This window comes from Lissotriton helveticus, chromosome 11, assembly GCF_964261635.1.
Source record: "Lissotriton helveticus chromosome 11, aLisHel1.1, whole genome shotgun sequence".
In the NCBI taxonomy this organism is placed as follows: Eukaryota; Metazoa; Chordata; class Amphibia; order Caudata; family Salamandridae; genus Lissotriton; species Lissotriton helveticus.
Window position 1 is genome coordinate 420638851 of NC_136072.1, and position 12324 is coordinate 420651174.

Sequence of the window (12324 nt, forward strand, 5' to 3'; positions counted from 1 at the left end):
GCACAATGCAGCGCTGTGATTTTAAGCACAATGAAAACTTGCCAAGCAGCGCTATGACTAGATCACGAAAAGCACAATGCGGCGCTATGAAATGAAATAATGAAGGATGCAAGTACAGAGCACAATCACGAAAAGCACAATGCGGCGCTATGAAATGAAATAATGAAGGATGCAAGTACAGAGCACAGGCAGCGTTTGAATAGCGCTACGATACCCAGGAGGAGTGAGGGGAGCGACCGCTTCTGCTCTGGTCAGGACGGTCACATTAGGTGGGTGGACCAGTGGCAATTTGGAAGGAGGAGAGTGGTCCAAGGGTACTACAAGCCTGATGCTAGATCCTCCCACTCTATGAAGGAACAAGGGCCAGAGACTTCTGGATGGCCTAGAGGCCAGTCCTGGCCACATCCCACTAAAGAACAACAGTGGGGTGGTTTGGTTGTTGAAGGGAGGGTTGCGAGAGGGAACCATTGGGTTCCAGAGTGGAGAAGAGACTGCAGGTGCTCCTGTAGTTGCAGGCCTGCGCCCACCTTTTTCCGCCCCAAGCAGGGAAGCCCATCAAGGTATTGATTGGTCTGCCCTGGCTTTTGGCTGGGGGGGAGTTGTGTTGGACTTGGCCTTTCCCCCGAAATTTTTCGCTTTTGCCCCCCTAATTTGAAATGTCTCCCCCATGGTAATAAACCTGTATAGGCCATGTGTGGTTTGAGACACCTTGTTAATATGTAATGTCATGTAATGGTGTGAGCACTTGTAAATTTCCCCCATTGTGTAAAATGTACCCTGGTGAAATGCTGTGTTTTTAAAATGGATGCCCAGGCTATGCGTGTGCCACCTGACTGCAGGAGGTTAGCAGTCTAGTCGTTAGGTACCCAGTCACCCCTAGCTTTTGGAGGGAAAGCCTGGCACCCAGGGTGCTCAACCCCTCCCCTTGAGCCAGTTTAGGCCAGCTTTGCCAACATCCTAGAAGGTTCTGGCACTGCCTGGGAGGAGGGTATAAGTAAGGGGGAAGTGCCACATGCAGAGACAGAGCTGGGACAGGAATGTGAGGGGACCTGCTGCAAGGGGATACCGCCACTTGGGCCTGTGTGCTGGACCCTGCACCCATCTAGGACCCCCCTACTGTCCCCAGGGCTAGTGAAGCCCCACTTCAGGAGTTCAGGCTGCTGTGTAGGAGGAGGGCCACGCTGCAGTGGGGATGGTTAAAGCCTACCACCCTGTTTTGATGATGCCCCCACTACCTGCTGACCTGGCCCAGTAGTGCCTACTGCTCTGTCCCCGGGCCCCTGAAGAAGGAGGGCCCTCCTAGGTCCCTGAAGCTGCCGGGACCTTGTGCCACGCAAGCGCTGCACCCAGAAGGGAAGGAGCACCTTGGACCCCCAGGAGGTGAGAAGAGTTACCCTGGGGTTTGCTGCTGGGACTGTCCGCCCCCCTTTCGCTGTGCGCCTGGAAGTGTTGTGCCTAGGGGAAGCGATGTGTGCTAAAGCGCTGTGCCTAGAAGAAACGCTGTGTGCCTGCAAAGCGCTAACCTTGTCCAGGACTGTTGCAGCCTGCTGTGCCCTTGACAGCGCTGGCCTGCAGGAGACTGCTTGTGTCCCCAGAGTGCTGTGACCAAGACTTCCCTGCTGATTGCCTGCTAAGCACTATAATCTGGGAGCGCTGTACCTGCTAAGCGCTGTGTTGCATGATCCTACAGCGCTGTGTGAGAAAGATTGTGCCCTCAAGGAGCTGCGGGCCGGGAGAGTTTCTGCCTGTTGTGCCCCTGTCAAGCGCTATACTGCCTGGGACTGCAAGAAGCATTGAGCCTCCAAGCGCTGGGGCTTGAGAAGCTGTCTGCCCCCTAAGCGCCACAATCTTGAAGCTGTGTGTTAAGCACATAGGATCTTGCAATCCCCTATATGCCCAACAGAGAATTGCGCTCTAAGGGTACTGGGCTTCTGTGTGCCCCCCGGATAAACAAAGCCAGAATGGGAGGGCGCTCCTTTCGTGCGCTGGCGGCCAAAAATTGGAACCTTCTTCCTCTGCACATTAGATTGGCAGAGACAGAGACCTTATTTAGGAGACTTTTAAAAACCCACCTCTTTACCCTTTAGGTCGCTCACTTTCTCTTGCTACTCTCTCCACAGCGCGGGGACACGCCGAGATGGCGTCACCAGGCGCTTTATAAAATCCTTTATTATTATTTATTATTATTATTAAGCGCTGTATTGCCCTGGGAACAGCTGCTGGCCCAAGTGCTGTGAGCACTGCTGTGTACTCTAAGCGCTGTATCCAGAGGACTGAGCTCCCAAAGCGCTGTGCCGCCTGGAAGCACTGTGGGGCCCCGGAGAACTGTTTATTGTGGAAGCGCTGTGCCCCTTTGAAGCGCTACTGGCTCACCTGTGGCCCTGGTACCCAATCCTGAATAGCGCTGTTGCTTTTCACGGCCGCCCCTCCCTGGGAGAACTGTAGCTGGGCCCTGTTAACTCTGGTTGATTTTGTGAGGGCCCCCCCCCCCCCGCCAGCTAAAGGAAGGGGAGAGGGGATTACAGGCCATGCAGGTCCTGGGCCTAGTGTTTTCATGTTACCTGTTCAGGCATGATGCGCTCTTGCGCCTAATGTTTATTGTATGCTTAATATCCTGCTAAAGGTTTCATGCCCCCTGGTAGATGTGTTTCCTGCCCCATAATTTAGGCCTGCTCAGCCCTATGCCAGGTGTTGATGCTAGGTGCGTGAGGTTCTTTTTGCAGGGGATGCTGATGCAAGGTATGCTGGGTCGTCATACCTAATGTGTTATGTTAAGCATAATGCCTGCTGCCAAGGGTTAATGCCTGTGTTTGCCCTGCAATATTGACCCTGTTTTTCATGTATTTGATAACATTCTTTTTATTTCAGCTGGACTTACTTACCTTTTATTCTTTTCCCATTTCCCATGTAAATAATCCCCCCTTGCATTCATTGCCCTGGCGCCAGCTAGCGCCTTTTTTGTGATTACTGCTATTATTATGTTTACCTTGGCAGGTTGGAGATAATACAAACCTTATTCTATTTCCAACCAGAAGCAGTGTCGTGTCTCTTTTGTGGTGTGACTGGTGTGTCGTCTGTGGGTACTGAGTGAATGCTTCACACATGTCCTCAGGAGTTTGGCCTGCCCGCTCTGCTCCATGCTACCCCCCGTAGAATTGGCTACCCCATTTCTAACAGGCACAAACAGGACATGCACGCCCTGTGGATTCCCTGATAAAACTTTCATTTTAATTGTCTAGTACTTCATCTAACACTCCACCACTCAGCGCATTTTTCAAGCCATGGAAATCCATTTTTGATTCTTCACTTCACCACTTTGAGATAGGGTAGTCCAATGATTCTGTCACCCAGGCTCATAAATAAAGCCCTTCATGTGACTAAATCAAGAAAGAGAATTATGATATTGAATTTCAAGGAGCTTCTTTAGTAGATCAATATAAATATTAACATAATGATTGGCCCAAAGGTTTATACCTTCAAAAACTGACATATAATGCATTTGGAAAATTTGTAGATCACAAACTGCTAATGGGAAATGGTTGTTTCAGCCACAAAACTAAAAGTCAGATGTACTACTATTAATACAGTTGCAAAGAGATCATTGAGGCCTGCCCTATTAACCCTTTCACTGTGGAGGTAATTCCCCCGCAGTGCGGGGGGGGGAGGGCTGCGTGCGGCGCCTCGGTGCTCATGACGAGCTCAGCTAGTCACGAGGCACAGTGCAGCTGTGCTCATGACAACTCCACCCACTCCCGTAGAACGTCCGCGCAGGCGTGTAATTCGCTGCGCGGGTGAGTGGCGTGGCCGTTATGACGAGCCCCGTCATGAGCACAGCTCCACTCTGCCTCCTGACGAGCTGGGCTCATCATAAGCAGGCAAGGAGTTAAAGCAAGCAGAGACAGTTCACACAGAGAAAGTAGCCTGTTTTGAACCACTTACCCACTATGAAGACCAGCTTGGGGTTCAGAAATCATTTTATCACTTTGGTACCCATCATTCACAGTGTAAGGCTGCTTCTATTGTGAACACCCAATCATTTAACAAGGTTGATAAATGGTGGGTCTTTGTGCCATGAATCCAACAAAGCCAAATTCCGATTTGTGTCTTCGTCCCTCATGGACACAGCCACAATTTCAATTTGCACCACGTGCCTTCATAGTGTTGTTAATATCCATAACATGGGCCAGATGTGCACTGATGATGCTTGTCAGGTATGCCCAGGGACAAAGTAATAGATTTAGCATTAGGTACAGCATTTGGCCTGGCACAGCCTTGTACTGCACCATAGACTACATTTCACTGTTTGGTCACAGTAATACAAATAACCATACATTTGAAATTGTTGGAGGTCAGAAAAAATGGAATCACTGATCTGATATTCAACATTAACTGCTTATAGCAGTAGCGTTGAGACACACAAACTTGCTATTTGGAACACAGCGTTCAATCTGGATTGCAAGGTTTTGACATATAGGCTATAGCATATGTTCTTCATGATGGTGCTAAGGAACAGCCTGAGTACAAGAGAGGCTCTTTTCATCTGGCCCCCGGATCCCTGTAAAAAATGAGAACTTTTCAAGACATGTTTATGGTGAGCTATACCTCCACATCCATCAAATGGGAAAGACAAGCTAATGGCAAGCGTGAATATATACAATTATGTCAGGACATTGTACAATAGATCAACTGACATAGTGCTTTGATTATCAAAAGATGTATTTTTATTTTATTTTATATATTACTAGCAGCCCGTCCCGACGTTGTCCGGGTATGAGTTGCTGCCGGCCAGTAGTATATTGTTTTGTAGGATTTCGTTTTGATTGCATTTGTTATCTGTGACAGGCCTGTGAAACGCTCCGATTCACAGTGCACTGCTGATGCACTTAAGAGTGCACATTCAGTAGTGTGTGAACTCGAGTTTCCCTACTTTATTTTTCTATGCAATATTATATAGCGCAAACTCGACAACATGGCATGAGCACAATGTACATTACAGAAGAACACATTAATTTTTGGTAGGCACGGGGAGACAAGGCGATTTGCCTGGAATCACAGGATGTTGAGCTGATGCCGAGATTCGAACGTAGCTCCCCAGCTCTAAGGTTCGCAATTCTAGAACTTGTGGCGAGAGGTGTGTCTAAAAGTGTATGTCGGTGCTGGCCATCAATGAGAGAGACCTGTGAATTTTTCAAATGGGTGGTGAAAAAATATGAGTATGTTGCTGGAGATGTGGGCCGCCGTGCCACCAATGTACTTACCGGGGGAGGGTAAACACCCATTATTCCGCAACTTTCTTTCCGCATACCATCACTCCGCATACTTTCATTACGAAAGTACCATGACTCCGCAATGCCATTATAACGCATGGCATTACATTTTATATGCTTTTACCACGCATACATTTACAACGAAATTCGTTGTAAATGCATGAATGGTAAAAGCATGTTTTTTTTAATGTTTGGATAAGGTAAGTATGGGTATAAAGGTATTTGTTTTGGGGTACTGAGGTATATGTTTTGGGGTGGTTGGGTATTTTAAGGGTTCAGATATAGTTTTGGGTTATGGGGTACAGGGGTAGTTTTAGGGTTTAGGGATAGGCATGGGTTTTGGGGTACAGCGGTATTTTTAGGGTTCAGGGCTAGGTTTGGGTTTTGGGGTATAGGGGTATTTTTAGGGTTCAGGGGTAGGTTTGGGTTTTGTGGTACAGGGGTATTTTAAGGGTTCAGGGCTAGGTTTGGGTTTTGAGGTATAGGGGTATTTTTAGGGTTTAGGGCAGTGGTTCCCAAACTTTTTTGACCTGTGGCTCCCTTGACTAAATTGGCAGTTGGCCATGGCTCCCCACCATTTTTTACTGGTTGCCAGTAGGCCGGGTGATGCAGTGACAGTCACATGCCATGTCACTGTGCACAGGCAGAGTCAGTCGCCTACTAAAGTTAGTACAGTAGGGATGGCGCAGTCAGTTGGGTGGCAGACTGGGAGGGCTAGTGAACAGCAAGTAATATACTGTCAGTGGCGCCAGGTCAGTGAGCATTGGCAGAGCTAGTAGGCACACTCCAGGTCACAGGGGCTGAGACAGGGCAGGACAGTAAGGTTGGGTGTAGAACGAGATAAATGGCAGAAAACAGGGCTGTGTAAGATCCAGCCAGCTCAGTGTGGCTGGGGTAGAGCCATTCTCATGGCAGGAAGAATGGATGGGCAAGAGGCAGTTTTGTAGCATGCTGGTATGGATAAGGTAGAGTCAGTTGCACAAGGTGGAGGTGGTAGACCCAGTTACATCCCAGGTCAGTGTGGGGCACACGACATGAATGACTTTGAATATAGGTCTGCTGCCCACACACCTAACAGCCCACTCCGGCTTCAACGCTGCTGTCTGTCATCTGTCGAAATTGATGTGATACTAGCAGCGCTTCTTTCCGGATACATACTTCGGAGATGTCTCTGAGAAATATTGCTTTTGGTGCAAATTGTCTTTTCATTTGAGCCAGCTGTGAATTGATTCTAAAACTTGCATTTGTTTTTTCATTCAGAAGCGTTTTGAGGAAATAGATGGTGAGTGATACCAATGTCCCTTAAATTGTATTCAGGGGTTACAAACTTGTTTTGCCATTTAATAAATCCATTTGTCAACCTTATCTTTATTGAAGGATTGGCTAAAAACTCATGCCTTGCAGACTGTACGCACATTTTTAGAAAGTGCCTAGTTCACTGGACTGTAACTTGTGACCTGCAGTTCGCAGAATGATCTCTGCAGCAAAGCATATTTTATAGCTATTTTACACTGAGCTACCTTACGCAGACTAGAAATGCTTGACGCGTAGATGTAAACACGGTTCTTTGCCACAGTCATGCTCAACCTCTGAGCTATTTTTTGATCTTTTGAACCTGTTAAAGATTTCATAAAAGTATTTCCAAGAGGTGAGTTAGACACATTGTTTCAGAATATTATATCCTGAAACTGGACGTAAAAACTGTGCTGCAGGTGGCTAGCCCTCAGAAGTGTAAGAAATAGGGACAGTACCAGTTCCAGAAAAAGCTTTTTACATGGAGATATATATATGGAGGGTCAGACTGGGGCCAGGAAATTAATTCTGGCTGCAATGCAGCCTATTTCCACAGCCTCGAGTTTGCCCACTGGAATTTCTGATTTTTAAAATCAGGCTCGGTGTTTCTTTAAGTTCACACAAAGTGAACAGCAGCCAGGATATAATTTTAATTATACATGGGCTATATTTTACATTTACAAGTTGTAGCTATATCTTAATTCTCTATCTTGTTCTGCGAGCAGCATACTATGTGTTCATGAAGTCAGATGCTGTCCTGTTTCCTGACGAGACTGTGGGGGCCACTGCACATTTAAAACTTGTCCCTTTCAAACTCGACTTCTCTAAATAAATAAAAGAGTTAATGAGCAAGCAGAGTAGTCTTATCTATTTGTAACTTGTGAAGAGGGCCCCACGAGGCATGGCAGAACAGGGCAGGCAGCAATATCTATTAAAAGACACATAATATTTTACTGCCTACACAGGATTAATGGCACACCCTACAGCTGTGGTTCCCACATCCTGCGCGGCACCCCTGGCAACTCATAACGGCGCACAGGGGCGCCACGGCGCACAGTTTGGGAAACACAGGTTTAGGGCTAGGTTTGGGTTTTGGGGTACAGGGGTATTTTAGGGTTCAGGGGTAGGTTTGCGTTTTGGGGTACAGGGTTATTTTTAGAGTTCAGGGCTAGGTTTGGGTTTTGTGGTACAGGGGGATTTTTAGGGTCATGGGGTAGGTTTGGGGTTTGGGGTACAGGGGTATTTTAAGGGTTCAGGGCTAGGTTTGGGTTTTGGGGTACAGGGGTATTTTAGGGTTCAGGGTTGGTTTTGGGGTACAGTGGTATTTTTAGGGTTCAGGGCTAGGTTTGGGTTTTGGGGTACAGGGGTATTTTAAGGATTCAGGGGTAGGTTTGGGTTTTGAGATACAGGGGTATTTATAGGGTTCAGGGCTAGGTTTGGGTTTTGGGGTACAGGGGTGGTTTTAGGGTTTAGGGATAGGTTTGGGTTTTGGGGTACAGGGTATATTTACAGGGTTAAGATGGGTTAGTGTTTAAGGGTGTTGGGGTATTTTAAGGAGTAAGGGTGGGTTATGATTATGGGGTGCAGGGGTATTTAAAGGGAGCAGGGTGGGATTAGCACACAATATGAGACATGGCATGAAGGGCGGAATGTACCACACGCCCCCAGCGTTTGTCACGCCCCCAGCACACGCCCACAGCACAACGCAGTCACGCCCACAAGGGACTACTTTGCTGGCACGGTTCTTTTACCTTTTCAATGTATATGGTGGGCGTCTGCATAGCCTATGTCCTTCTGCTGCAACTGCCCTTTCCAACGCTGTATTGGGTGATGTGATTGGTGCTGTGGTTCCTGAGATTACCCGCCTCAAAGGTTTGGGCTCTCTCTTTATTATATTAGTATAGATTTCATCATTGTTTTTTCTTTTGGATATCAAAAATAGATAATTCTGTATATTTTGTAATGGCAGTGTATCAACAACATATAATCACAGTGCATCAACAAGGCATAAGACGTAATCACATACATTTAAAACAGACATGATATTGATAACAATTAATACAATAATATTTTCTTTTATATTTCCAATAAAGTCCAATTCAACATGGACAGAAAGGAGGGTCGGCGGTAGATGGGACTATGCGCGTTTCAGCAGGTTGCCGTCCTCAGGACACCGTCTCAACTTTCACTGCATTGGACACACAATTCGACATAATACATTGATAGCATGCACATTATGCCGATTTCTCTTTACATTTTTAATGTCCTGTGATACATTTATTTAATATATTTACAATGAGGTTTACTAAATTCTTGAAGATTCAGGTGTGTTAATTAAGGGATCTTGAGAGGTTAAAAACCATGCATTAAGAAGGTGACAACCCAGTTCATAAGAGGAGCGAGAACCAGATATAGAATTTGAAAAGTGATTTAATAATGAGGCCAAAAGAAAAATAAAGAAGGAGGTGAAAAAGATAAAAAGCGCCCCCCTATATATTTTTATAGTTTGTGATTCTCATGGTATCTGCGGGGAACCGATTATAGATCGGTTCTCCAGTTGGACATATACCTACTTACATGTTGTGGTGGTTTATTAGCAAGAAATATTGCCATTATAGCATGCTTGGATGGGGATGGTATATCGTTATAAGGAATAATATTATAGTTTCCTATTAATTGTAATTGGTCAGAGAAATCAAACCAGTTTCCATGTTTATAGTTGATAAAACAGGCATAGAGTCCCTAAGTCTATGGAAAAAGGAAAAGACATATTTCTAGTGAAGGAAGTGTTTTAAAAATTCATTAACACTAGGATAAATTATTTAGGCATTATACTATAGCTTATTTAATAGTCCGTGTATATTCAGAACTTTTTGATGTTTAAGGTAAGATTGGTGCACCCTAAGACTTATATAGATAACGTCTGAAAAGTTGTTGTATTCACAGGTATATAGCTCTAAAACCAAAAGACCAGAACAACTTATATTGATAAAGACTTTTTCCTAAGGTCTATGTATAATCTAAGATTGGCCCAGTCTAGAACTTATGTATATTTAAAAAGCGCAAATACCTCTGTATGGTCCCTATAGGACCAAGGGTCCCATCCAAGTTGTGTTCAATAGGCTCAGGGAGTCTGTCAAAAAAGCATGGGATCCTATGTAATCACTCAGCCCAAAAATGTATTTATGTTAACAAGCTCAATCTATATCTACATTTATTGGTCTAAGTCATCATTTTCTATTTGTGTATCATGTCCTTTTTAGCAGTATTTGTAATGTAGTTCCGTCAATCTATATCTGTTACATAAGTATAGGAAGGTCCCAAATAAGGTAGAATGGTATTCAAGGTAACAGGAAATGTATTAAGACTAGGGGTTAACTTTTGTGTTCCATTTTAAACTAAGCACACCCAATTGGAATGTATTGAATGTGTTATAGTGGTGGCATTTCGAATTATTGCACCACAAATTTCTGATTGTCACTAGAAAGAACTCTGTTTAGATGGATTTTACAACTTAAACCACACTTGGGGTCAAGGTGCTGTAAGAAGCTATAATGAGGTACTAGATGAACAAACAATAAAAGTATAGATGTTTAATGCACAATGTTTATTACAACATTTAATCTGTTTGGTCATTATGATCAAAATCAAAATTTTGTAATAAACCTTGTGGGTTAAAAATAAAGTCAGTATAAAAGACCCATGCTGTATACTCCTCAACACAAGACCGGAAGAGGGCTGCTTATGAATCAACTTTAATGGCACCAGATGTTCGCCTGCGTGTGCTGAGATTTTTGAAACCTTCACTGTAGATGGTGTTTGGCTTCCTGCGAAATCATCTGCGACATGTGCATTCAAGAAAGTGGTGCCTGGCGACTACACAATTTTCGGCATAAACCTTTTTGTTTTTATCAATTTGTTTTGCTTCCATGACCTTGTCTGGTGGAGTGGTTAAGCACTCCTACGACTAGTCTTCAAGTATATGTTTAAAGGTTTACAAACATTAGCGGTTTGTGAGCCATGTGCTTCTCTATGCATTATAAATTATAGCGGCTCTGTCCTTCTCCAATCTAGGCTTGTTTAAGGTTTTACAAGAAGTAGCAAGTTTTCTACATTATATAGAGTGTAAATCTAGGAGCCTGACATTCTGTTCTGTATAGTGTTATTAATATCTGCTTTCACTGATTGCAGCATTCTACAGATTACCATTATCCTTGAGAGGTTGTCTGTGTATGGCTTGGGTGATGTAGTACAGGTTCATGTTTAAAATGAGATAATAAAAAGTCTGGTTGGACATTCATACTTTATTTCAACTGTGATGATTGTGTTATTTGGTAGCCAGACCCTACACTTCCCTTTTGCCTAGGTGGTTTGCCTACATCTATCCAAAGAGTCAAAGAGGCTTAGGTGAGCCCTCTTTCTGAAGCAGACTTAGATTCATAAGCACTTGAAACCAGGGACTCTGAGCGGTTTCTCTTTTGGAGAGCTCAGTTGCACCTGGGTGTTTGTGATCAGTAAGTTAAATCCTTGGAGGTTTAGGACTAAGATTCTTGCCTTGTGAAACACAAACAGGGAGGCCAATATTTCTTACCATTCACCTTTTCTCCTTTTGTGAGAAGTTCTCCAACCCTGGTGAATAAACGCAAGTGGTTTCTGCATTCTGTGACTCGGCAATAACAGGAGCCCTCAGTCACTATCCTCCCTTGGGACGATGCACCTAGAGAGGGATAGGGGATCTGATTCCCTTTAATGAAGATATGCGGATAAGATCATGACATCTTCTATGGAGCCTGAATGCAGTGACCTACTGAAAGATTGGAGATTCTAAGGTAAAATAAATCTGTAAGAGATGGACAAACCTGGCTACGCGCCATACACAGCAACAGTTAACAAAGACAATAAAACATTGGGGGAAACATCCTTTACAACGCAACTAACCCAACACACTACCATTACTAAGAAACTTTTACAACGCAGGATCCATTACAACGCATGCCATTACATCGCATTCCATTACAACGCAGCTGCTATTACAACGCATGCCATTACATCATAAGTATGGGTAAGTATTTAATTTTAACCCCTACACCATTCAACACTTACCCTACTATTACACCCCCCTGGAGTTAGAATAGTAATTTTAACCCCTACACTATCCAACACTTACACTATAAATAACTTACCCATACGTATGTTGTAATGGCATGCGTTGTAATAGCAGCTAAGTTGTAATGGCATGCGTTGTAATGGATCCTGCATTGTAAAAGTTTCGTTGTAATGGCATGCGTTGTGAAAGCATTCGTTGTAATGACATACATCCAAACATGGCAACACAACAATAACTATAGGTGAACTCTATGTAGGTTATTGCCCAGTTTAGCTTTCAGGGACAAAAAGAACACCAAGACATGAGTTGTAAATACTTAAAAACTAGCTCCATTGTTCCCCATATGACTTTGTATAGCAAAGCTAGTTATACCAAGACAGTCAGCCAGATCAACCTCAGGAAGTTCAATGCAAAAGTAAAGCCACCAGGGTGCTAGTACCTCATCATTTAACCTCCTTTGATCCCACCAATCCTTGTGAAGGTTTTGTAGGCTGGAGATAATTTTCCTGTATAGAATCAACTGAATGCAACATACGTTGTGTAAATTAGACTGCAGAAAAAACACTTCTAGCAGCGAGACATAAATAAAACTATTTGATTTTACTTCTAGTATGAAATAATTGATAGGCACATATTGAAATATTCAAAAGGCTGTGT